The 22,877-nt window shown below is 37.9% G+C and overlaps 1 protein-coding gene across 1 annotated transcript in view; it reads left to right on the plus strand.

Moving 5' to 3' along the window:
- The window catches only part of LOC137078398 (teashirt homolog 2), a 190,783-nt gene that overhangs the window by 17,943 nt on the left and 149,963 nt on the right, over positions 1 to 22,877 (plus strand). The window lies entirely within an intron of this gene.

The raw sequence follows: 22,877 nt of genomic DNA on the forward strand, positions 1-22,877 counted from the left end.
ATACTATCCATGTCAAGGAAAGGTGGGATGCCCTAAAATGAATGATAACAGACTCATTAAAAATAACGGCCGCCTAAATGATAAATGACCTGCCTCCCGAGAAGAGCAGCGCAAGGCAGCCTCTACAAATTAAGACCGCAGTGCTGTTAAAGGTGTTATTTTCCCAGTACTTCCAGCACCAAAATATCAAGCAGCCACACCATTATTTGCTCTTTATTACTGCCCAGTGACGGGACCTTTGGAGATTTAAGGCGAGTCTGTACATTATCAGCCTCTGTTATTTTGTTAATTATCTTGATTCGTGATTTATGACACGGTAAGGCTTAATTAAAAAGTGAAATTGGATCAAATTGTAGGGGTTTTATAGGCGATAGGGCCGGAACAAGCATTTGCAAGTGATGCATTTATGTATTCAGTGCATTGTAGGAGGGAATCATGAGTGATTGTAGTTGCCTACACTCTTAGAAAAAAAAATGCTATATTATATATATATATATATATATATATATATATATATATATATATATATATATATATATATATATATATATATATATATATATATATATATACACATATATACTCAATTTTCAGAAACCTATAGGAGAAATGTCTTAAATTATTCCATAGTACTTTCATGTTTAACAGCTTATTTAAAAAAACAATTCTAGTGATAAAGTATGTTTATGGGCTGCTTAATTAATGACATTTAATTGAAATAAAAATTAATGAAAGCTAAATTTATAAATTAAAATTAAATGCAGAAAATTATCCCATGATGGAAACCCCTAAAAGAGTCCATTTAAGGTTATATATATATATATATATATATATATATATATATATATATATATATATATATATATATATATATATATATATATATATATATATATATATATATATATATATATACAGTCTTGTTCAAAATAATAGCAGTACAATGTGACTAACCAGAATAATCAAGGTTTTTCGTATATTTTTTTATTGCTACGTGGCAAACAAGTTACCAGTAGGTTCAGTAGATTCTCAGAAAACAAACAAGACCCAGCATTCATGATATGCACGCTCTTAAGGCTGTGCAATTGGGCAATTAGTTGAATTAGTTGAAAGGGGTGTGTTCAAAAAAATAGCAGTGTGGCATTCAATCACTGAGGTCATCAATTTTGTGAAGAAACAGGTGTGAATCAGGTGGCCCCTATTTAAGGATGAAGCCAACACTTGTTGAACATGCATTTGAAAGCTGAGGAAAATGGGTCGTTCAAGACATTGTTCAGAAGAACAGCGTACTTTGATTAAAAAGTTGATTAGAGAGGGGAAAACCTATAAAGAGGTGCAAAAAACGATAGGCTGTTCAGCTAAAATGATCTCCAATGCCTTAAAATGGAGAGCAAAACCAGAGAGACGTGGAAGAAAACGGAAGACAACCATCAAAATGGATAGAAGAATAACCAGAATGGCAAAGGCTCAGCCAATGATCACCTCCAGGATGATCAAAGACAGTCTGGAGTTACCTGTAAGTACTGTGACAGTTAGAAGACGTCTGTGTGAAGCTAATCTATTTTCAAGAATCCCCCGCAAAGTCCCTCTGTTAAAAAAAAGGCATGTGCAGAAGAGGTTACAATTTGCCAAAGAACACATCAACTGGCCTAAAGAGAAATGGAGGAACATTTTGTGGACTGATGAGAGTAAAATTGTTCTTTTTGGGTCCAAGGGCCACAGGCAGTTTGTGAGACTACCCCCAAACTCTGAATTAAAGCCACAGTACACAGTGAAGACAGTGAAGCATGGAGGTGCAAGCATCATGATATGGGCATGTTTCTCATACTATGGTGTTGGGCCTATTTATCGCATACCAGGGATCATGGATCAGTTTGCATATGTTAAAATACTTGAAGAGGTCATGTTGCCCTATGCTGAAGAGGACATGCCCTTGAAACGGTTGTTTCAACAAGACAATGACCCAAAACACACTAGTAAACGGGCAAAGTCTTGGTTCCAAACCAACAAAATTAATGTTATGGAGTGGCCAGCCCAATCTCCAGACCTTAATCCAATTGAGAACTTGTGGGGTGATATCAAAAATGCTGTTTCTGAAGCAAAACCAAGAAATGTGAATGAATTGTGGAATGTTGTTAAAGAATCATGGAGTGGAATAACAGCTGAGAGGTGCCACAAGTTGGTTGACTCCATGCCACACAGATGTCAAGCAGTTTTAAAAAACTGTGGTCATACAACTAAATATTAGTTTAGTGATTCACAGGATTGCTAAATCCCAGAAAAAAAAATGTTTGTACAAAATAGTTTTGAGTTTGTACAGTCAAAGGTAGACACTGCTATTTTTTTGAACACACCCCTTTCAACTAATTGCCCAATTGCACAGCCTTAAGAGCGTGCATATCATGAATGCTGGGTCTCATTTGTTTTCTGACAATCTACTGAACCTACTGGTAACTTGTTTGCCACGTAGCAATAAAAAATATACTAAAAACCTTGATTATTCTGGTTAGTCACATTGTACTGCTATTATTTTGAACAAGACTGTATATATATATATATATATATATATATATATATATATATATATATATATATATATATATATATATATATATATATATATATATAACTTTTCTGCTTAGATTACATACTAAGAAGGTGAAAAGTGAAAAGCTTAAACCCGTACAGCACATTCCAGTTACAAATTATTAATTCATTATTCTCTGTTGTTTAAATCTCAATGTTTTCTCTTCTATCATTGAGCACAAAATAAGATATATTGAGGATCATAAAAACATCATAAAAGTAGTGCATATGACTTAAATTTCAACTGTTCCAAAGTCATAAGCTTTGTGTGTGGAAACTGCCAGCATGTACTTGGCATGTCAAACTTGGCATAATGTGCAAATGGGATTTGGCAGAGAGGAAGATTTTTAGGGGGCTTTTTTAAAAATCTCATCTATTGTATGGCTTCAAAATCAGAACAAATGATAATAATCCACATTGTATAGTATGGACTATGTGTTTTGTTTTGGGGGGGGGGGGGGGGTGGTGCCCTCTGGAGGGCATTGAAACCAAGCAGCAGCCTTCCGGTCTCTATTGAAGCCAACACGGAAATGACTTTAATTCATCGATTGGCCGCCAGAGACAGGCTCCAAAAGGGAGTCAAATCTTTATCTCCCCCATGGTAAAATGCCCAACTTTACAGCAGAAAAAAACATGTTTACACCCTGGTACAAAAGGTGGCTTTGGTTATATAGCTAATTCAGCCCTTCATGACAACTGTGAAGGAGGTGATTTTTTTGTTTGTTTGTTTTTTGTTTTTAATAACTCGTCAGTTTAAATTGTATTAAGACTTACATTTCGGCATAATTAAGGGCGTGCCCACTTGAGTGACTTATTTATGTTGCACTGTTCCATTAAAGGCTCACTGAAGTGCCTTGAAACGCGCAACATTATTTCATTATGTTGACGTAATTTCCACTGAAACAGGAAGACAGGGCGGGACATATCGGACAGCTCCTCAGCTCCAGCTGAGCTCAGTAAAGCTGGAGTTTCCTTCTTATCTCCTCAATATCACTTTAAAATACAGCATTCTCTGCAGAATTCAAATGGTCCGATATGTTTTCAGCCCTGCGCTGACTCGCGCCGATGATCCGCTCTGTGCTATCGTGTCTCTGGAGCGGAGTAGAGCATGTATGCTGCAACGGTTCACCCCCATTTCAATTAATTTGCCGCAAAAGAAAGCATAATTACACCGAACCATTCCATATCCCCTATATGGTGCACCATGTGCCATTCACTGGGGAGAAAATATTAAATGAAAAAGCGACCATTTTAGCCAGTGTATTTATAATTCAGTGTATTTATAATTTAGGGGGTGGGGCTTCAGATTCAGAGAGCATTTGATTGGAAGGAAAATCTGATGAGATGATGTGTAGCGTGATGTCATCAAATCAATGACATCGCGCTTGGGCACGGTAAAGCAACACCTTAAATGTGAATTTTGTCATTGTTTTGGAGCAAACTAGCTTATAGATAAAAGTAAGGCTAACATGTTCATACTAGAAGCCAAAAACAAATAACAATATATATATATATATAAGTTTATCCCCCCAGAAAAGTAGTCCCACCTATTTTTTAGATTTTTTTTTTTTTAACTAAACATTTAATTTCTGCTTTTAAAACATCTTGTGCCCCTGGCATCTACTTCTATTGTAAGTGCCTTACTGTGATTTTTTTTTATCTATCTGTTTTTTTTATAAACTACGGGATGAGTCGGAATTATTTGCTTTTGTAATCGACAAAATAGCACAGAGATACTGGGATAATGCAGAGCTTAAGTTGCTTTTAACATAAAATTATCCTACATAAATCTGCTGGTTTTTCAAGATTCCCGTCTGTCCGTTTCTAGAACACTACAGCCGTAAACACGTCCCCAAAAATCTCATAATTCATTAGTGATGATTTGATCACTCATGTAAGTAATTAAGTTAATACTTGATGATGACTGTGACACACCCACAGTCAGAAGAGCATCTCGAATCCACCCGTTCACATCAAAATGGTGTTTCATAAAAGAAAAATGAGTCAGTGTCTGTTTCTCACTTAACTGCTTTTTAAATGAGCAAAATTACAAATTAATTCACCTTTGATTTCATGTCATGCCAGTCTAAAGTTTTTAATCATTGCTATTCATATATTTTTTCCTGTTTTACAGTAAAAAATGCTTTAAAATAGGTTTAAATTTGATTTAAATACAAATTCCACGAGTAAGTCTTCAATATCTTTTCTTTTGTAAAATAGGATTTTCTTAAAAAAAAAAAATAAAAAAAAAAAAAAATATATATATATATATATATATATATATATTAGCCAATAAGTAAAAGAACAAAACTAAATTTTTCATATTATACAGAATTTTGTTTCTCAATAAATTCTATTTTGTTTTAAAGGTGTTTAAATTATGATCATTTTGAATGCAAACAAAAAATATTTTATTTTTTAAGACAAAAAATACTGATTATGAAAATTATTTCTTACAGTGAAACGTAGTGCCTTTCTACACTGTAAAAAAAAAAAAGTCTCCAATTGAACATTTTCTAGTGACTGATCACATCAAAAATTTTCAGTTGGCCAAATTGAATTACTTTGAATTAAATTGCATCAATTCACAGAAATTCAATTTGGCCAACTGAAAAATGTAGATGTGATCAGTCACTAGAAAATTTTCAATTGGAGACATTTTTACAGTGTAACACGTTATGCAGAGGGTGCCATTATTCTGTGATTCACTATGTACCTGCCTGAATGTCTTGCCTTTTTGCGCGGCGAAACATCAGTTGTCTTCCATTCTTACTCCATGGAACTGCATTTCAGACTGGATTCAGAGTCCTGGACTGATAGATGTCAAACCCACAGGAGGAGACATGAGAGATACTGTTTGTCAGAAAGAGCAGTGCCTCTTTCTTTATTCTGAAGTCGGTGGCATTCCTTTGCCATGAGAACATCATCTGGCACAGACAGTCCAGCGTTGTCAAAGCATTCAAAGACCTGTGAAGACAAGAGTTATGAAGCGGGAGAGTGTGCAACGCGTTTAGTTCTCCGATTTAGACGCTTTATTGTTCTCCCTTAAGCTTTTAGACAAACCATATCAATGAGACACATCTAAGTGGTTTTGAAAATAATAAAGCGTAAGGTTTTACTTATTCCCATTAAATTGAAACAGGTGTTACAAGGCCATTTTAGCCTTGAGATTCCCGTTAAGTTGATTTTGTAATATGCAGTAAAGTGGTGCTTTAGCAGTAGCGGTGTAAATACTTTAATGATGCTTTTCTGTGAAGGAATAATGTCTGATGATCTCGTAAGAAGTGCTTCAATAAGAAAAGAAAATACAGGGTTGAAACGCAATCCAGTCGCTGGTGACAAAAATGGAAATTTAGAGTCAACTATTCCTTTAACTGTCAGAAACGGCTGACATCATTAGAAAAGTTTGGCAGTCACATACCACTGATAATCTGTTAGTCTGCATAAATAACCAGTTGCTTAAGATGGAAAAGACCTGTTCTGTCCAAGCTTAGTCATACATAGTTAAAGCCTTCAGTGATTCTTGATCGGATGAAAAATGTAATTTGGATTTAAACAAATTATATTTGTTTAAATTTAAATTTTATTTATATATATTATTGGGTCAGTAACATGATGTGCATATTTTGCGTCCACAGGCATTTTCCTTTCGAAAGAATTTGATAAATTTATGACATATCACTTTATTTCATAAAAGCTATTTAGTTTGAATTGTTGTCATTTTTGCAGATTTATTAAAAAAGAAAAACTGCTCAGGATTAAGTAGAAGCACCCTTTTGATCTAATTCAGCCATGAGTCTTTTTGGGAAAGATGCAACACGTTTTTCACACCTGGATTTGGGGATCCTCTGCCATTCCTCCTTGCAGATCCTCTCCAGTTCTGTCAGGTTGGATGGTAAACGTTGGTGGACAGCCATTTTCAGGTCTCACCAGAGATGCTCAATTGGGTTTAAGTCAGGGCTCTGGCTGGGGCATTCAAAAACAGTCACAGAGTTGTCGTGAAGCCACTCCTTCGTTATTTTAGTTGTGTTCTTAGAGTCATTGTGTTTTTGGAAGGTTAACCTTTGGCCCAGTCTGAGGTCTTGAGCACTCTGGAGAAGGTTTTCGTCCAGGATATCCCTGTACCTTTCCAAATTCAGCTTTCCCTCAATTTCAACCAGTCGGCCTGTACCTGCAGCTGTACAGCACCCCCACAGCATGATGCTGCCACCACCATGCGTCACTGTTGGGACTGTAATGGTCAGGTGATATTTTTCTCCACACATACCGCTTAGAATTTAGGGCCAAAAAGTTCTATCTTGGTCTCATCAGACTAGAGAATCTTATTTCTCACCATCTTGGAGTCCTTCAGGTGTTTTTTTTTAGCAAACTCCATGCAGGCTTTCATGTGTCTTTCACTGAGGAGAGGCTTCCGTCAAGCCACTCTGTCATAAAGCCCTGACTGGTGGAGGGCTGCAGTGATGGTTGACTTTCTACAACTTTCTGACTGCATCTCTGGGGCTCAGCCACAGTGATCTTTGGGTTCGTCTTTACCTCACTCACCAAGGCTCTTCTCCTTTGATAGCTCAGTTTGCCTGTACGGCCAGCTATAGGAAGGGTTCTGGTCGTCCCAAACGTCTTCCATTGTAGGATTATGGAGGCCACTGTGCTCTTAGGAACCTTAGGTGCAGCAGAAATTTTTTGTAACATTGGCCAGATCTGTGCCTTGACACAATTCTGTCTCTGAGCTCTTCAGGCAGTTTCTTTGACCTCATGATTCTCATTTGCTCTGACATGCACTGTGAGCTGTAAGGTCTTATATAGACAGGTGTGTGGCTTTCCTAATCAAGTCCAATCAGTATAATCAAACACAGCTGGACTCAAATGAAGGCGTAGTACCATCTCGAGGATGATCAGAAGAAATGGACAGCAACTGAGTTAAATATGAGTGTCATTAAATTATATGTGGATTATATTAAATAAAACACAGGATATGCCCGGCAGAATACGACTGCATGCACAGTTTATTAAAAATTACAAATATTCCAAGTATTTCAAAGGCCAAACAATTGATTTGTGTAAAGAAAATCCTCAAAAGCATTCAGCGTCTCCCTCCGCTGAAGATCATGCACGTGCATGCATTCAAATTTCAAAAATTGCTGTCCAAAAAAAAAACACTATGTCAGGCTTTTGTGTGTCTCATGAACAATTGTGTCATGCTCAAGAGTCAGGTGTATCATTTGAATGAAATATGATTGTGTGCGTTCACAGAGCGGTGAGATCATTTCAGTGATTAAAACATTAAAATCAACTCTGTTCTTTACATGAAGATAGCCTATAAATATTCATAAAATCATGTCTGCTTTTACAAATGGAAATAATTAAATGTGTCTTGATCTGATGCATTGGGCAAACTGAAATCAATGGAGTAACCCAGCGCATTGATATGGTGACGCCTAGGGGGTACCTTTAACGCCTTCATTGTGGCATGGGAAGGCACTTGACTGCTTCAGATTTTGACGCCTTGGGAGTGAGAATGGGTTGAACTATTGGGTTGAACCGCCTGACATAAAAACTGAATTCAGAAAAAATTTATTTAAACAGCTGAAATGTTATTTAACAACTGAAGCTAAGCAACTGCATTGTCATGACTCAAAAATATGCATTATATTTATCAATGTTAAAAGTACTTACTTAACATTCTTTATGCAGAACACACCACTGTATATGGAAAGAAAACTAAGAATATATCGACTTGTAACATATATTCAATGTTTTACTCATCTAACCCAGTAATGTCATTTAAATTATCTCCATTTAGGGTCTTTTCTCAGCAAATATTGATATAAATGCAATACATTTGAATAATGAATCCCCATATTTCTTTTTCATTGGTTGATAACCCTAAAACTTATGTTTTCAGGTTTGCAGTCAGTTTTGTCCCATTGCTCAAAAATTGCTGCTTTATTAGGTCTACTTTAAAAGCCTTCCAAGTTAACAAATCCCCAAGAAGCAGACACTGAGCTGAAGCATGAGAGGTCTGGTGTGTCCTTCAAACCTTAGTTTGCCGTCCCTGCCTGCAGAAACGAGTGGAATCGCCCAAAGTAGGTCAGTCCTCATTCTCCTGGGTCAAACACGCCTTCCTATCTGCGCAATATGCGCTCGACACGAGAGCGTCAGTTGTGACAGCGTTCTGCTGGTTGAGACGGGAGGTGTGGTGGTCTAGAGCTTTGAGGTCCAGGTGGGACAGGGTTCGAGATCAGAACGCCTCTTATGTTGGTCATCAGAGGGATAAGGAGGCTGGTTTTGCAACCTGTCATAGCCACGGGCAAGTGAGAACAGCTGATAGTCTTTGCTTGGGATTCTGGGATTGAGATACATGGAGGAAGTCGCATTTGCGAATTATTCTCAAAGACGTTGAGCTCGCAGTGCGGCCCCTGCAAATTTCCCAGAATAAAGCTGTCATCGAATCCTTGTCACCGCTGTCACATGACCAGAGTCTGCAGATGCTTAGTCAGTTAATTGGCTGGTAAATTAATTTTCTATGCATGCCATATGTTTAAAGTTGTCATTTAAGGAAACAAATCATGGAAAACAAGTGTTTATACTGATTTCACATGCAAACAGTTAGCAAAGCATAACTGAGGTCTTTAAAGTCTTAAAGAAACAGTTGCAAAAAAAAAAACAGCCTGTTTGACTCACTCGACTTTTGTGCCATTATGCAAGAATTTCTATGGATAGAAAATATGTACTTGCATTTGCATTCATGGTAAATGATGCATGTATTATGACTCAGTGTTACAATCATGGTTATGATTTTTGCTTTGTGACAAAAACAACAACATTACAAGCTGTTGTCATAGTTTTGCATTGTGACATTTAGCACACGCACATTATAATGAATACATATAGGGCCAGGTTTAACAACAGCTTGTGCCAGTGCAAACCCTCTTTTTGCGTAAATTTGTTGCATATATATATTTTTTGCATCAGGTTTTAATAAAGACTTAGTAATAAATTAGCGCTGGAAAGGCATGGACAGGGTTATTTTTGCGGCTGAACTTATTGCAAATGCATTTGTTGGAGATTCCCTTTTAGACAGAATTTATGTGAGGAGATTATTTAAAGCAGGACTAGGTAACTTTTCAACCTTCATAATATATTTTTTAAGACTCTTGTGATGATAAATCGACTTACAATAGGTTGAATGACACGTCTGCCATAGCCTGATGGGGTCTGTATCGTTTTTAATCGTACTTTTAAACTTCGGGTTTCGGGTAGTAACCCGAGAACAAAAAGAACTACAAAATTCGACTGCTTTACGGCATATACGTCACTTCCACCAACACACACACTTCCTTAAATTCGGACATGCGAGCCCAACTTTGTTCGTCGGATAATATAGTCATGTCCGAAGCAGCAGAGACAAATAAGAAAGAAAAGGTTTTGTTGGAGGAAAGCAATAAGAGGAAACGAAAAAGTGATGGGATTAAAGGCAGGACGAGGATCAAAATGTGACCAGCGTTTGCTCGTCGGCGTGAGCTGAGGCGTGCCCGACCGATGCTGTCATGCTTGTTACGGTGATTACATACCACTCAAACATTGAACTGAAGTATCATATAGATTCTGTAAAACGCTAACCAATAGACTACTATAATGACGCTGGCTTGTAAACGTGAGCATCGTGATTATTTGGCGTTTGAAAAAAATAAAACCCATGAAATTATATTCATATGACATGCTGAAACATATGCCACTGACTGTAACGTTACCTGGGATGAAGACATTTCACACGCGACGCCAGAAGAACTCTGAACTCCTCTTGGAGTTTTCAGGGGAACTGTTAGTGCAGCACCGACCCGCGGCGCCACTTTTATGAAGTTATTTGGCCCGCCCCGCACCACTGGATATATTTTTACAACCCGCCGCGCACCCGCGACCATTAAATAGACATACGGGGTCCGCGGGTTATGAGACGACCCGCGCATCACTAGTTCAGGGCTATCAGGGCTGTCATGTCAACAAATGTACGCGCGATGGCATCCCCTGTTGTAGGATGACAGATCTTACGACAGTAGTTGAGGACATTATTTTTTCCAAACTGTAGGGGGACCCCGAGAGCAAAAGTAGCCAAGTGCGGCTTTAAATGAATCGTACAAGGTGATTTAAGGTTTGCGCTATTATTTACCACCCTAAAAAGCATGTCTTAAACCAAATGCTCATTTGCACTGCTGGTAGATTGTTTTGGTTATTATGAAAATTATCTTTAATTTGCAAGTCGTCAGTAGAACACAACTTATCGATCATCAATTAAGCAGGGCCATACTTGTGCATGCTGCTCAATCACGAAACAGACACAAGGAAAAATGAAGCGAGCGTACCGGAATTCTGTTTGGGACCATTTTATAGCTGGAGTTACATCATCATCATTTTGTTTTTGTGCAAATGTAAGTTGTAATATTGTTTATTTTGTGTAGGCCTATCAATATCTGATTTATCTCTTATAGGATGCATTTGGTTAAGAATGAATGCGGTAGTAAAGTGCGCGTGTAGATATATCGTTTATATTATATATTTTGCCTTGTTTCTTTTCATTTTGAGGTGAAATATGACACCAATGACACATTTCTTTGTGTGATTCACCCTCACATATACCTACATACTCATTGTCACAAAAAGGTCAGTGTCACTCACACACTTCTTTTTTGACACCCTTAAATAGTTTGTAAAGTGCCTGTGGCCAGGAAATGTCCGCTTCAGATGAAACAGTAGCCCAGACTTGCATAACAAACCTGGTTCCCTCTCGCTCATCACTATCAGAACACAATGAGTTCCTCTGACATGAGAAGTGGAGCTTTTTTTCAGGTTAGACCTAGTTCCCATCAGCAGCGCTCTCCACTCAGGAATGTTCTGCAAAGACAGCCTCATGGGAAGTGTGAGGTGGTAAATTTTGCATAAGTCTGACAGACACACACACACATACACGTGTTTTAAATAAGATACCGTCTGTCATCGAGTTTTCCAGGTGGACGTGCACTCTTTCTGTCCATCCTAAACGTAGCTGATAAGTCACCTTGCATCTCGTATAGCATCCGTTCTTTGTTAGCCGACCACGTCAATGTTAACGCTCGCTGCGGCCCGCTGTGGGATCTCATGTGGTATCTTCGCTGCATCTGGCCTGCTGAAAACACATTTCTGACAGAATTAATTGAGGAACACTGATCCCACAGTGGCTTCTCTTTGCAAATCATTGGGTAGATATGCCTCCCAAGTTTGTGTGCCATCAGTTTATGGGTTTCTTACGAGATGCAGTAGCATATGTGAGCAGTCACACAAGCTCCTATAGAGCCACAGGGCACCAATAAAAGCAGCCTATCAGAGACTATCAGCCTTTGTGTCATTCTGATTTACGAGTATGCTTTGTGGCAAAAGGGGCTTCTTGTTTTGCTGACGGGTGGATTTCATACGGTGGTCTTGTTTTTTGTTGCAGGATATTTAGTCTTGCTGAGATGCTATGGCCATTTCATTTGATCAGCAAGTTATTAAAGTCTTCAAAATCTACCAAATCAGTAAGATAACATGAAATCAAGATTTCTCATCAATGTATATTAAAGGTACACTAAGTAACTTTTGGCCCTCCAGTGGTTAAAAAAAACTGTACTGCATAAATTCACTAATAATTGCGTGGATTATTAGTATTTATGCGCACAGGAGGACTATACCGAACTATATCCTCAGAATTAACAAAATGTACGTATAATGGACTTGTTCTTGTGTTTATGTTTATGAGCGACTTAAACCATGTCCATATAATGGCTTTCCGCACACCCTTTCTTTTCGTTGCTCTTAGCAAACATGATACTCTCTAAAGGCGAGCTCAGAGCAAGTGCAGCAAGATCCCAGAGCAATGCCAAATAGGCCATCCTCAAAGCAAGTTCAAAAACACCTTTAACCAATTCAACTCTGTGCCCCACCCATGGGTCCAATACTGCATTATCATTCAATCATTCAAAATATGCTGCAGAGTTAATATAGACCCAGATTACAGACCTCTGATTAGTCAGATGTACATAACGCAATTCGGCACTTTATGCAGAAACTTGCAGCTTGAGCTGTGATTTATGTACATTTTCTTACTCGTTTACAGTAGATATACAGTAAATGTGTGTCTTTCTATAGGCTAATGATGAAATATATGCAAGATGAAAATGGTATGTATACAATTTCATCTAAACAAGTTTATAGGATCGCTCAGAGTATGTAGTTTTTTGCATATAGTGGTTTGTGAAGACCTTCTTATGCGGGTTTCACTAACAAATCCATGTGTACGCACAGTTAGTGAATGAGACTCATTGTTTTGGTTGTGGTTCGGTGCTGTGTGACACTAAATATGAATATGGTTATCACACTGCTCATAAAACATTCACTTCTTAGGCTTAAAGGGGGGGGGGGGGGGGGTGAAATGCTGTTTCATGCATACTGATCTTTTTACACTGTTAAAGACTTGGAATCCCATACAAAACATGGAAAAAGTTTCAAAAGTTAAGGTGGACGCTTGACGGGAGTATTTCTTTGTCAAAAATACTACTTCCGGTTAGTCATAAGTTTCGGCAAGTTTTTTTCGATCATGGGTCCACTTGATGTTAATAGGTCGGAATTTCCTTGTATGGGCCTTACGGACAATTCTACCGGAGCGTGAGAGAGAGAGGGAGAGTGCGAAAGCAACAGGCTATGCCCATCAAAGCGCTGGCTCGTAGGCTGCGCTGCACAGGTGATGTGACTTCAAGAAATTAACAATGTCACCAAAAAAGTGCGTTTTTGGTTGCCAGACCAAGACAGCCCTGTACAGATTGCCAAAAAAACCCGCGTTAAGGCAACAGTGGATGTAATTTGCTTTTCCGGATCAGCAACTGAGTTGCGCGAATGTTTATATCTGTTCGCTGCATTTCGGTGCCGACTGTTTCATAAACAAGGCCCAGTTCGACGCCGGATTTTCCGATCGCCTAATGCTGAAGGATGGAGCAGTCCCAACGATAAAGGTCCCAACGTTAGAACCGCAGGCGGTGAGTAAGACTGCTTCAAATGTCTGTGTTTTTGTCTATGCTCATCAAGTAGCCCAAACATGATCACGTATAGTTAATTGATCAATGGAGCATGCGGTGTGTAGTGCGTGTACATTTGTTTAGCTGGCCACTATATGTGTAACTTTATGCTTGTGCCTCTGGGCCTCTGCAGCCTCTGGGTCTGATTCCGGATCATAGATGTATAGCTGTATCTGATTAAAAGATACATTTTTTTTATTTTGAATAAAGTTTTTTCCCGCTGTTAGGGATGACACAGCTTTACGACGCACTCAACACAATAACAGCGGCGCGCACTCGTCATTATTTAGCTCCGCTCACACGACACGCCCCCACCCGCTCGGCTTTTTTCGGAAAGACTCGGAACAGCGCATCTTTCTTATATAATTATAAAAAAAATAAAGGCTTTTCGGAGATATGCAGGATGCAATGCTACTCTATAGGTACTCAAGATTGACATGACACTGACTGAAAGTGAGTGTTTCACCCCCCCTTTAAGAGATAAAACCAGTTTAAATGGAAAGGTTCTCAAGCTGACTAGCTGAAGACGTTATTGTAGCTATACCGATTAATAGACATGGTAGTTAAAATAAATAAAATGACCCTTGACAATAGATAATTCTTTACAAAGAGAAAATATGACAATTTATCTGTTAAATAAAATACCATACTTACCTTACCTAAGTTATAAAAACACCATCCTCACATCACTTTTACAACATTTCAAATCGCTCAGTTCTCGCCATCTCCGAAAAGCCAAGCTAATGTTGATTCTTGTTTTATTACGAGCTAACATTGATTCTTGTTTTAAAAAGTCCCTTTCTCTTGTTGCCAGCAAACTCTCTTCTGTTCAGCGTTTGTTTAAAATTGGTTCTCCGGAGGATGGAGATTTAGCTGCTCCATGTCAAACTTTCTCGCTTGTTGTGACATCTAACGTACGCCACTTCCACACTATACACATGGCAAAGCAGCCGGAGCAACATTTATGTATTTACGAATATGACGGTACACACAAGCAAGTGATGTACGCAATTTCCCTTGAAGACCATCCCTTCAGGTCTAAAATATAAATACTTAAAATAGGCTTACCATAGTGAATCAGCAAGTTTTGGATAAAGGATTGATGATGTATTGACTAAGTGTACCTTTAGTGTCCTCTTTTATTCACATGCAATGCTTTCTCCCAGCAAGCAATTTTGCGTTTTAAAAGACATCTAATAACCGTCCAAACACAGCCTTGATGTCTAGGCTAAAACAAGACAAAATTTGGGCTGTCACTGAAAATTTAATAGACATCTAACCCTATCCCAAGAATAGACTAATCTTGAACATGTCAAAGAAATAAAATTAAACACCTTGTTGACTTTTCTTAAAAGATGGACTATAATATATCTCGCATGTTATTTTGGCAAAAACAAAATGTAACCAAACTCAAGGTTATTTGGCTAGAAGTGGGTTACTCATATCCGGACTATATCGGCCTAAAGTTAACAGAGACGGTGAAATGACGGTGGTATAACATAACATACAGCGTTTAAGTAATTTCTTATGGTCATATTTGCAAGATAATTGCACATAAGCACCACCACAACGTGATAATTTAAAATGGGAAACTAGTATAATTTCCAATGTATTTTCGGACATATTTTGTTTTGTTCTACTTTTACCTTTAAGTATTGTAGTGGGAGCTAATTAGATTACATTTTAATGGAGGATGCTGACTACAATTTTGTTTGCATTTTGTGTATTGTATATGAAAAAATAGTGAAAACTTGCCTCAAAACAGTACTTACATTCTCACGGGGAGCAGAAGAATGCTTAAATACATAAGGTATGTTTATGCTTATTTTCATCAGTCAAAATTAATCCAACCGGATATCCGATTCTAAAAGTGCTGTTTATATAAACTGTAAACTTTGCAATTAGATGCATCTATTTATTTACATGTGCATTACATGTATCCAGAACAAAATGTGCTCACTCGCTGTGTTTTTGCCTTGTGACATACAGTATCTAAAAAGAAAGCTAACATGTCGAAAAGCTTTTTTGTGCAAATACGTATTAAATATTCTCATAGTCTTGTACAAGACATGACATTTACTAAATACACACACACACACACACACACACACACACACACATTTGTAAGACATAAAATGTATGTAAATATATTCACCACGTCATGTGTTTCAAGCTTTTATATGCTTATTTTTTCGCTATTCAATCAGATCGATGAGGTGTTTACACAAGGGCTTTTCAATCTGATTGAGCCATCAATCTGATCATTAACAGATTATTTGTCTGAATATAAACGCAGCTATTGATAAAGCATTGAAAATTGCTTTTCAATTGGTTGTACTATAGTGCCAAGTTTTTTTGTTTTTTTGGGGGGAAGAATGTGAGAAAGAGAGAAATAAATACCAAATTGTCCAGTGCATCCACTGACTTGCATGCACATTGCTTCATATTTACAATTTTCAAAAAACTTGAAGAATTAAAATAATATCAATGGCTGTTTTTTTAGTCCAATCGAATTTAAATGGTCCCGCCCATAGACCGTAAAAAAATATGGACTACTCGAACATCATCCATTTCCGCTTGCCAGATTTGAAGCTTTCAGGCGGCCTGCACGGCGCTGCCATCTTGGGACTGAGTCTGCGCAGTAGAGATTTCGGGACTGGAGTTGCGCAGTAGAGAGCAGGAAGTAGAGCAGGAAGTACAGCTGCGATATCAAAAGCCCGCCCACACTCTCACAGATGCAGAGCAATTAATTATGTTGGTGTGAAATAAACAGTTATGGAAATGTAGAAATTAAAGCTAAAGCTCCAATCTGCTCTCAAAAATCCCGAAAAAAGTCTGTTAGTGCCTCAGTGACAACTTCACTCAGAGAAGACGTTGATCTCAGCTGTCAATCATAACGTCACACCCCCCCGTTTTTATAGCATCAAATAACTAACTAAAACTAAACTTATTTTAAAAAAGAACATTTGAAATGAAATCATCGTGATGATAACTGCCTTCAGTGACAAAAACTAACATTGGGGAAAAAATATTTGAAGTGTAATTTTATTGTTTAGTTTGCCTCGCGTCCATTAGAAAACACAGAGGGGCGGCTATACTGGGACCGGTCACCGGGGGGCGATCGAGGCGCGAAAGCTCCAGTTTCTGAGAGGGGCACTGCAGGCTTGGTCCCGCCCTGTTATAATATGGGATATTCCAAAAAATGCCAAATGCTAACTTTACTCTAAATTCCACAGTAGCCTTTGCATTCAATTCCTGAAATACAGACAGCAACTCATTGTATTATCCCATTTCATTTTATTAGCAAGGCTAGGCTTGTGTATTTACCTTCTTAACTTATAGCGCACATCTGGATATGACATAAAAATGGTAAATTGCACATTTTTAAACGTATTAAGCATCTCAGGTACACGAAACATCAAGCTTCACGTCCTCCCTAAATTGCCATTCTAGCACAACCGTTAGATATTCTGCGAAACGGAGGTATACAAAACGAATGCAAAGGAATATATAATTGAGGTTTTATAGGCTTAATTTCAGGACTTGTACTGCTTGATTATATGTATCCCAGCTCTGATACGACTTCATTGAAATTTACAACAAGTAATCTTCTACCATATGGACTCACCAAATGGAGATCACAGACTGGCAAAAGCAATCAGCTTTTTAATTAACAGAATTAACAGTGCGATGTTAAACTATAATGACAGCAATAAAAACACTTGATGGAACAATGGCAGCCGACAGAGGCTCATTCATAACTGTTATTTTCATTTCAGGGGGAGAGTGACAATGGATCCGAGCAGACGCTTTGCCCGCAACACTCACCCGTGAGCCGCAAGCTCATATTGACATTGTACGCGAGAGCTGTAAAACTAGGATCAAGGAACACTAGGCTGTTCAGGCTGGGGCTGTTTGGCTTTGGCACTTCTTTACTGTAATCCTTCTGAATGTACAAACACGCCTTTTGAAGCGCTGTGACTGATTACTGCTCACAGATTATTAGAAATGTTCAATTTAGTTTCTTAAAGATGTTAAGAATACGGAGAATTAATATTTGGGACCAAAGACATAATTACTCAGACCACTTGAGATAAGTTATTTATGAGGAAATGAGGGGAAGATTGAGTTTATTTTAATGGTAATTTAATAATCAAATTTATTTAAAATCATATCAGTTATTTGCACAGAGCTTTTCACAGTACATATTGCTTTACAGAAAACAATCCCCTAAAACTCACAGAGATCAAGATCATTATATTTACATTTGTATATGTTAAAACATCCATCCATCCATTCATCGTTCTATCTTTCTAAGGTTATCCATCCAGCCATCATTCTTTCTATCGTTCTATAGTTGTCCATCCGTCCATCCATCCATCCGTCCATCCATCCATCCGTCCATCCATCCATCCATCCATCCATCCATCCATCCATCCATCCATCCATCCGTCCATCCATCCGTCCATCATCCATCTATCCATCCATCCATCCATCCATCCATCCATCCATCCATCCATCCATCCAGTTCTATTTCTCATTCTATAGTTGTACGTCCGTCCATCCATCCATCCATCCATCCATCCGTCCATCCGTCCATCCATCCATCCCATCACACTTGTTTTCCATGGCGTATCCCTAGTGTTGAAATGGATATTAATACATAGATAGAGAATATTTTTATTATGATTATTAATATGTGTATTGTCATTACTAATATTGTTTTTATTTCTTTTATATATAGATGTTGTAAAGCACATTGGTCAACGTGTGTTGTTTGAATGGTGCTATATAAATAAAGCTGACATTGACATTGACATCCATCCATCCATCCATCCATCCATCCATCCATCCATCCATCCATCCATCCATCCAGTTCTATTTATCATTCTATAGTTGCACGTCCATCCATCCATCCATCCATCCATCCATCCATCCATCCATCCATCCATCAAGTTCTATTTATCATTCTATAGTTGTACGTCCATCCATCCATCCATCCATCCATCCATCCATCCATCCATCCATCCATCCATCCATCCATCCATCTCTATCTATCATTCTATAGTTGTCCATCCATCCATCGTTCTATTGTTGTACGCATGTACATACACCCATGTATCCATCCGTACATACACCCATGCATCCATCCATCCATCCATCATCCATCGTTCTATTGTTGTACGCATATACATACACCCATGCATCCATCCATCCATCCATCCATCTAACCATAGTTCTATCTATCATTCTATAGTTGTTCATCCATCCATCCATCCATCCATCCATCGTTCTATTGTTGTACGCATGTACATACACCCATCCATCCATCCATCTATCCATCCATCATTGTCTGGGGAATTTTTCCCTATTTTAAGCATTTGTTTTTGAGTTTTATATAAAATGTTCTATTGAACAGGAAAAATCCCTGGTCATCTTCCCATTAAAACACTTCTTTGTTGGTTTTATTCTGCTGCATTGGTTTGAAAAGCATCAGCACAGCTCATAGATCAAGGTCACATGGTTCTTCTTAACAGCGTTAGTGTCATTGATCAATTAAGACGACATATTCTGATTGGTTGTGAGTAGTCATTTGAAGCTGACAGCGGTACATTGACCCTACAACACATTATAGTCTCTTTCTCAACTCACTTTCATACACACTTGTACGCACACAAAGGGTGATAAACCACGGTCGCTGACCGCCACAGTGCACAAAAAGTCAAATTATGAGAAATAATGAAAAGGCATCAATATGAATTCAGCGGAGACTCGTTTCATTCTGTTTTAGACAGCGCTTTTCAGCCTGTAATTTTCTGTAAATGTTAACATGGTCAGACCTACCTATTGATTCTATTATTTTTGACCTTGCATTAGTGTCGGCTAATCTCGCATGCCATAAAATTTCATTTTGTTGTGAGAAATACTCGCAGGCCCTCAGGGTGAGTTAGACACAGGCTGCGGCACCCTTGGGATTCATAAGTGCACACGCGGGTAAACAAACCATACAGCTAATGCTTCTTAGACGACTGAGCAGCACTGCAGGTTACATTTCTTCCTAAACCCTTTTTTTCATCTTTTCAAAGGGACTTGATGTGTGGTGAGGTTGCAAAGTCTCGTTCAAAGATAAATGCAAGCTTCCTCCAAATAGATATTGTTTTCCCTCCCTTTCTTCAGTGCAAAAGGTGACGAGAGCATTAAAGCGAATCTAATGCAATGCGCATCTGCAGCGCGTGGTTTAGTAACCCTCTCGCTCTCTGAGGTCACGCGCACGAGGTCGCCACATTTTGCCTATTGCTTTCAAAGGGTAAATAAAGTTTTGTTGTGTGCATGTTGGAAACAGCTTAGATTGCAAGAGTCGTACTAAAAGGCCATGTGTATGTTCAATATATAATATTATGTGGCCTTTTATGTGGCCTGAATTTATCTTTATAAGACGTTTTGGCTAATAAAGTTTTGTAGATTTTACGGTATACAGTAAAAACAGAGTGAGAGTAAAAGTAAAAGAGGCAATACCAGTATTTGATTTTATTTCTAACAATGACGGCTATATCTGACCTTTAGCTTAAACAGCGTTTGGGTATTTTTCATACTTGGGTATTTTTTTTAATGCATTTTGTTCATTTCAAATGTACAAATAACATTATGTAAAATCGTTTAACTATAATATTCAATAAGGGAGTTAGTCTCCAAAATGAAAGGTTTTAAGTAAAACATTCAAATGTTTTCTAATAAAATACTTTTTCTATTATAGTTTTGCTAAAGCATGTGTATGTGTATATATATATATATATATATATATATATAAAAATAATATAAAAAACATTAAACTGTTCAATTATTATACTAGCTGTCTCAACTTTAAGACACAACAGGATAACGATAACTGCTATTTTTGGGGGGCCAAAAACTTGAAAATGTATATGTTGCAATACTACAAGTTACTAAACTTGTATCAATAACATCAATAAAATTAACAATTCAAACTGTGACATAATTATTCATACCCTAGTGCATGCTGGGAATACTTGCATTGCAAAAAATGTAAACAATAATACTTTTTTGGGGATAAATTGTAAAAGGCTTTCTACTATGGAATCATAACATGACCTCACTTTATACTAACATACTATAAATATAACAAAGAAAAAATAATATATGCTAAGAACTTTTATTTTGCATTGCTGGATTTGAGTTCACATGTAGAATACGTATAATATATTTTTAACTAACTTATTGGATACACTCATTACAAAATATCAGCTGCATTTACTTCCCCACAATTTTAATTTATTTCTTAATATATTTAATTAACAATTTTGAAAGATGTATATTATGTAAGGGATAATCCACGGCTAGCCATGCATTAAAGGATTTTAATGCACGACCTAGAGCTTCGCGTTGGGCGGTTCTTCGCCTCTACGCCGTGCATTAAAATCCTTTAATGCATGGCTAGCCGTGGATTATCCCGCTTATACCATGGTTATTTGCCAAGTTAAAAACAAGTTAAAGCTGTAACTGATGTTTTTTAAGAGACGGGTTAAAATGACGGTTTTCTTCTTACGTCTCGTTAGTTCTAGCACACCGTCGCTTTAAATAAAGCAGAGCCATCGACATGTTTTTATATGAACAAATTACCACATTTATTTAAATTCATAATTAAAAGACAGAGACAGAGAACTGAAAGAGAAAGATCAGAGAGAGAGAGAGAGAGAGAGAGAGAGAGATGCGTTCGCGATCTCTTCTTTATGTCAGTCTGAAGCTTAAAGGGTTACTTCAGCGATTAGCATATGGCTTTGTATCAGTAGAAACCCTGGAGTATATACAAATTATTGTGCTTTCCCCCCTCATATCTCCCTGAGACAAGAGATTTATGCATTTTATTTCTGGAAAAATTCCTCCTATGATGCAGATTGACGATTTTTGCATCATAGGAGGAATGTTTGGCCAGAGGCTAAAGACTACAGCCAGCAGAGGGAGCCATTTCCGCATGTTTTGAACCCGCACATGGGGGATGGGAGATTACACTCTTGCAGGGAGAGCTCAGCTCAGCTACAGGCACTCATTTAAACGGAGCTATGGTGTGCAATGTAAGTCCTTTAACTTTTTAAAATTAATTTCTATGAAAGTTAAGCTTGTAAAGGCATGAACTGAAACGCGCCAGACTGAACTCGCGTTGTGAATGTATGCCGCGAGTGTAGTCGCGATTACCTCAGCTCTCATCACTCGTGCAGTTAGTGCTCAGTGCTGTGATACTCGCGCGGTGACTCACTCATTATATTGAACAGACACGTTCAGTTTTTAATTGTAGTGTCTTCTCTAACTCAGTCACTGTAATCAAGTTCGTGGCGTTGGGGAATGGCACAGGGCAGCGAAGCATTCTGGGAATTGTAGTCTTTCATCCCCATGGGACAAAAATACATTTTCTGTCTTTTCTCAGTCTAGAAGACACCAAATTCAAAAATAATTTCACATTTCTACTGCATTGATGACCCAGTTTAAATACAGATTCATCTTCCCAGCGCTGAAGTACCCCTTTAAGCATATCGAACATAACTAAATGGTTATTTAATGGATTTATTAAAATTATTTATGAATGACAGGCAACACTGCAGTGACAAGGCAATCTTTATTTGAACGAATCATCATTATGTATCATAGTGTGAAATAAACCCTGCGTCATAAAGACACATTACATTTAATGCATTAAACTATATAATAATATAGGTGCTCGAGTCTGTCAGGGTAGGCGTCACGACCATCATAGGATGTAAAAAACGCACGACACACGGCGACATGTTCCGCAACTCGGTGTCATGCAGGTGTGAGTGTGTGTCGCGATAATGTCAGTGACATGACAATGAAGACCGCATGTGCCACGGAGGTGCCAATACAATACGCGCATAGTTATAGATATGTATACGTATACATATCTGCGCATAGTGACATATGTGCCATTGGCTTCTGTGTGTCATGTAATGTCTCATGTCACTTAAAGTTGCCATAGATATGTATACCTGTGGTTGATACTGCAGTCTGCCACTGTCACTCTGTTTGCAAGCGTAACTGTGTTACTATGGTTACCAGTGTTAATAGTGGCGGATTAATTTCGAACTGTAATCAAACTGACTGGAACTACCTTAAACGGTTTTACTGCACACCTTCCAGCCAACAGAATCGAGTATTAAAACAGACCATGGTATAAATATA

The sequence above is a fragment of the Pseudorasbora parva genome, chromosome 6, assembly GCF_024679245.1.
Source record: "Pseudorasbora parva isolate DD20220531a chromosome 6, ASM2467924v1, whole genome shotgun sequence".
Classification (NCBI taxonomy): Eukaryota; Metazoa; Chordata; class Actinopteri; order Cypriniformes; family Gobionidae; genus Pseudorasbora; species Pseudorasbora parva.